General features: G+C 39.5%; 1 long non-coding RNA gene across 1 annotated transcript; it reads left to right on the top strand.

Moving 5' to 3' along the window:
• The first annotated feature begins 2574 nt into the window (after positions 1-2574).
• Positions 2575-3996, top strand: LOC121987462. Its single transcript, XR_006113605.1, has 3 exons — positions 2575-3076; positions 3179-3296; positions 3440-3996. It is a non-coding gene; the product is annotated as an uncharacterized LOC121987462 (long non-coding RNA).
• The last annotated feature ends 1778 nt before the right edge of the window (positions 3997-5774 follow it).

The following is a 5774-nucleotide window of genomic DNA, read 5'->3' as shown; positions in this document are numbered from 1 at the left end:
GTCTTGAAGTCTATATGTCATATCAGAGGGTGTTCGACCTTTTGTCGATAGTTGACTGAGGATGTTGACGACTCGTCTATGAGAGTTGTGGAGATACTCTCTTGATGGGTAGACTTTTAGTCAGGAGCTTGAGTGACCCTTTGGATTTTGGATCATCATTCTCCTACGGTGGATTTTTGGGTATTTGAATGGATGAGATTAGATATACTCTTTGGATATTTTTGGATAAGATTAGTAGAGTTTTATATACTCATATCTCATGGATTGACCGTATCTCTATCATTTGGAGAGTTGTTGGTTATCGATCAGGAAATCAAGGGACGCCCTTGGATTTCAGTTGTGATACACTGTTGGTGGGATGGTGATATATTTCCACATCTTGATTATAGCTCATGATGAGAGCAAATTGGTGGGAAATTAGATTGGTGAGTACACGATTGGTCGGTCTCATTAAAGATATACGATAATGGATTGTTCCCACTAAATATAGTTCTTGTAGTGGTACAACACGGACGCGCAATGTTGAACCATGGTGGATATATCTAAATTGGTTGGCAGTGGGTGTTGAAGGATGATGGCTTTGTGCAGGAGGCTATCAGGTTTAATTGATGTTCAGGATGATTTGAGATTGAGGGATATTACTAGATCAGGTGTGGTGATATGTTATTAGTTGGTGATCAAACTATAGACTTGTTGTTGGGAATTTTATGGTTAAGTGTTCTTGTTGTACGGATATTATGAGTCCTTAGTTTTACCATTTAGGCTTACAGTGCCCTAGATGTTTTCATGGACTCGATGTATTTGGTATTCCTAGAGTGTTTGGATCTGTTACCATTGTCTTCATTGACAATGTTGTGATATAATTTCTATCCGAGGTGGATCATGTACGCCATCTTCGTAAAGTTTTGGAGATGCTTCGCTAGGAACATCTATATGAGAAGTTCAGTAGTACATATTTTGATTGTATTCTGTGAGATTTCTGGAACACATGATCACCAGTAGGGTACACCTGTGGATCCACAGAAGATAGAAGTTGTTACCAGATAGGAGTAGTTGAAGTCTGTATAGGAGACTCACAGTTTCCTTGGTCTAGCTAGATATTATCGGAGCTTGGTTGTGGGTTTCTCCAACGTTGTTATGTCGTTGACTTGACTGTCTAGGAAGGGTGTGGAATTTTTCTGGACATGTGCTTTTGAGACCAGTTTCAGGTGTTGAAATGAAGATAAATAACTGCACTCGCCCTAGTTTTACTTTCTAATGTGGACGGATTTATACTCCACATAGAAGTATAGTAGTAGGGGTTAGGTGCAGTTATGAAGCAGCACGGTTGAGTAGTCCGTATTTTTCTCGACAGCTGAAAAATCATGAGAAAATTATCCGACTCATGATTTGGGATTAGCATCCATCATTTTCACGTTGAAAATGTGGAGACATTGTTTATATGAGATTCTTTATTTCTGTGGGAGATTATGTATGTTCCTGAGTCACTTCTTGACCGGGAGGAGTTACTGCATGAAACACCTCGATTTAGATTTGTGATACATTTGGGTGATATCTCGAATGTATGAAGACCTGAAGCGTTCCGATAGGTGGAACGACATGAAGAAAGACATCACAGATTTTGTAGCTTGATGTTTAGTTCTCAACAAGTGAAGGCTGAACATCGAAGGCTAGTAGGATTATTCCAGTAGATTCAGATACTGGAATGGAGTGAGCACATGCTAGGATGGACTTTGTTGTGAGATTACCCAAGATACGGAGAGGATATGATGTGTTGGGTAATCATTGATTGGTTGACTAGATTGGATCACTTTCTATCAATCTATAGGACAGATTCTTTATATCGAGTAGCAGGGTTTTACTTTAGAGAGATTATCGAACTTTATGGCATACCTCTGAGAATTGTATCAGATTGAGGCCCATGATCCACCTCACATTTTTGGCAGAGATGGTAGCACATTGTGAGTATGGAGTTTTGTGGTAATAGAAGTTTTCACACTCAGACAGATGAACAATTTGAGTGCATTATATGGACGTTAGAGGTTTTGCTGATAATGTATTACATAGTACAAAGATAGTTAATTTATCTATAGTTGGTTAGACAATAGTATGTGAGTAGCGGAAGCAGGGTAAGCTCAGAACCCATAGTGTTATTCCTTGAGGTTGGAGATTGTTCATGAAACTTGGATGGAGTGGTATATGAGTATGTTGCTTGGTGGTCACCCTTAGATGCAGATCCATGAGTTGAGCAGCAAATTTAGGGACCAAATTTTTATTAGTGGGGGAGAATGTAAAATACGGTGCCCAAATAATAATTAAATAAAATTATTATTTGATAAATAATCTTATTTGATTTTTCAAGAATTTTAGAAATTTTCTGGGATTTAATCGGAGCTCGTATGACATATTTAGAGGAGATGCATTTATTGGGATGCAAGAAAGCCTCTTTGGAATACCCAAAAGTGGGAGTTGATTAAGGAGAAGCTTAGAGTTTAATTAAGCTAACCCTAAGTTTATATTATATATATTTACCCTAATTCTTTCTCCTCTTTTATATCTTTGCCTGAACCTACCTCTTCCCTGATGCCTCTCACCTCTTCGACGCGGCAATCCCGCCGCTCACCTCTCTGACGCCACAATCTCGAGTTCGCCGGCATTGATCTGCTCATTGTTGGCCGAACTTTCCATCTCCACGGATCGTCGGACGTTTGCCGCGGTTGTCCTTCTCTCCGAGTCGCTGCCCCGTGCCTAGCCATCCTCACCACCCGATCTCCTTCGCCCTCTCCTTTCTTTCGGCATTGTCGCAGACCACCATGTGCCGACGCTTGGTCGCCACTCCCGAATGTTGTCGATCTCCACGGCTAATAGCACCGATCGTGGCCACGATGGGGAGGAATCCAGCTCTCTCCTGATCCCTCTTTCTCTCGATCCAGCAGCACCGCATATTCATTGGACGTCGCCGATCGAGCTCTCTGTTCCCGATCCCCACTGTTGTGCCCTAGTGCAGTTGTCGATCTCCTCTGCCTTGGACCGACATCAAGTTGGTCAGAAAGGAAGTTGCGGGTCTGGGTTTGTGGTGAGTGATTACAATGTTTTGGATTAGCAAGGATTGACTTCGAGTTCTGTTTGGTTGTTGAGATTGTTGTGTGAACAATCATTCTTGTCCCTTGCTCATTAGGGGTAACCGGTGGTTGCATTTCCATTTGATAGTGGCGCTTCTTGGTCCTAGCAGCTACTCCTTGCAGCAGTAACCATACCTGGTTGAGGATCTAACAGAGAGTAGCTGTGAGATTGAGGTAAGGATTAGGTATGAGCTTAATTGAATTCTGAAATTCCAGTTAGGAGATTGGTTTATTAGGTTAATTATCGATTGATTTGGATTTAGGTTAGCTATTTGTTGTATGAAGGGATTTGGTTGTGATCCTACGATTTGTTGTAGGACTTTGAATTAAGACAAAAGTACGTGGGATTGTTTAGCACGATCGACAGATAAAGGAGGGTACTTCTTGCTTTATCTCTTTAGTACATTGTTCTTAGTGCATGAGCTATACCTTCGGATAGTTCCTGTATTTATCTTAACTCCACTCGTATTTTTCCTGCGTTTGATACTTTCACTCAATCTTTGAGCTACTCATTTCTGTATCTATACAGTCTCTCGTTACTATTTATGATATTTAGCAGATACTAGTTATCAGATACTAGATATTGGATACCAGATACTAGACACCATGTTTACCTATTTTGACTATTGTGTATTTATGTTTTGTATTGAGCATGCGGCTTCATGTAGCATACCTGATTTCTGTTATATATATAGATGATGAATGTTGCATCTTGCGCATCATGTCATTACATGCATACTAACGACCATTGTCTCTCTTATGGTGTGAGAGAGTCGTCAGTCAGGGCCGCACGCTCGGTCACTCATGGGTAGTGGTAGTTGGAGCGTGCCGCTTGTCCTGTCTTCCCCACCCCCCCCCCACACACTCGCACACTCATGGGTAGTGATAGCTAGAGTCGCGAGCAGTAGGGACCCCGTCGCAGACGTAGCTATTTAGATAATATGCAACTGTCCCCTCGGCCACTCGAGAGTAGTGGTAGCTGGAGTGGTCATGGTACAGAGGGGTGGGTGGGAGTGACCATCCGTGCATACGCTGTTATTATTATACTTGTTGATGTTGTTGCTTACTTATGCTGTTATTGCTTATTTATGTTGTTGTTGCTTACTTATGCTAATATGCTCACATAGGTTGAGATATATACCTAAGGTATGGGTTTAGACACTGGTTTGTGTATTGGTATTATGTATATACCTCACATGTTACCCATGTAATTATGAGCAGTACCGTAGTAGGTCTTTGCTACACCTGACCTTCTATTACTAGCCTAGGATATGGTTTCAGGTATGGACACTTATTATGATATCACAGTATCTGTTATATTCCTTACGAGACTGTATATCTTTGTATCTCTAGTTCTTTATTATACTCATGCACTATCCGTCTATTACCTGCTGAGTCTTTATACTCACCACCCCGTAAACTGGTTATTTCGCCAGGTAGCAGGTAAAGGATTTATGGAGTCGCCTGAAGATCCTGTCCGCCAGTCCCGTGTCACACAGAGCTACTTATACCGTTAGTGTTTCCGTTCGCATATTTGGTTTTGCACTTATTCTCGTATTTGTATATGTTATATGGAGTTTGCCTTGTATTTGATGTTGTTGATTATGTGTCAAGCCGGGCCGGCTCGCAGTTAGTTGTTCTGGTGTTTTATGTTCCTTACGTTGTGATTTCCGCTGTGTTATGTTTCAGCCGTGTGGGCTGCATATTAAATCTGCGTGGTTATGTTATTTATCCAGCCGTGTGAGTTGTTATATACTGTTGATGAGTATGTCTGTGGTTATATGTACTTATGCTTCATATTGTCACCGGTACAGGGGAGATGCTGTCGAAATTTTGTCGGTAGGGACTCCTCTGGGGGCGTGACAATATTAAAGTTATTTTCGTCTAAAACTTAACTCTGATTCATATTCCCATTAAAACTCAAGGGAGGAGGTGAGTTTAATCAATATCCAAGTTTTTGATTATTTGAGTCAAAATAGAGAATGATTTGAGTCAAAATTAAGGGAGCTCAATGACCATCTCTTTCCGGATGAGCCGACTCGATCGGTCGATCCGTTAGGGTTGATAGATTGATCGACCAATCCACCATTCTTCTAGGACAGATCGATCGATCGATTAAAAATTAAAAATATAGAAAAGGTTAATATTTTTTAATTTTTAAATATATTCTATTTTTAATATTTATTTATAAAAAAATAAAATAAAATAAAAATTTTAAAACACTAGCACTATAATAGTGTTGATTTTTTAAAATGGTAAAAAAAAGATGCATAATTGGATTATGGAGTACTACAAAAACCCATGGGTCCAATAGGAGATCCCTAGATTCATAAATGATTTTTTGATCGAAATCCATTAATAGAGTTAGGAGATTTGAATTTTTAAAAAGTTACATAATGGAAGAAGGTAGTACAATGAAAGTATTTATTATGTCCATGTCTAATTCTAACATCCTTACGATAAATTATGTGTATGTCAGTTATCCTAAAGTTGTAAACTTTGATAATTTTTTATTTACTATTTTTAATGACTTCAATCTGATATCTCTAAATATCTATAGATGTCAGGGCACATCAAAAACATGTAACAATTGAAATAGGTTCGATTGGAGCTCTCTAAATATTTTTCATGAAAATATTTCCTGAATTTAAA

Source organism: Zingiber officinale, chromosome 5B, assembly GCF_018446385.1.
Source record: "Zingiber officinale cultivar Zhangliang chromosome 5B, Zo_v1.1, whole genome shotgun sequence".
NCBI classification, from domain to species: domain Eukaryota; kingdom Viridiplantae; phylum Streptophyta; class Magnoliopsida; order Zingiberales; family Zingiberaceae; genus Zingiber; species Zingiber officinale.
The sequence above is the reverse complement of the archived record's forward strand: the minus strand, read 5'-3'. Positions and strand labels throughout refer to the sequence as shown.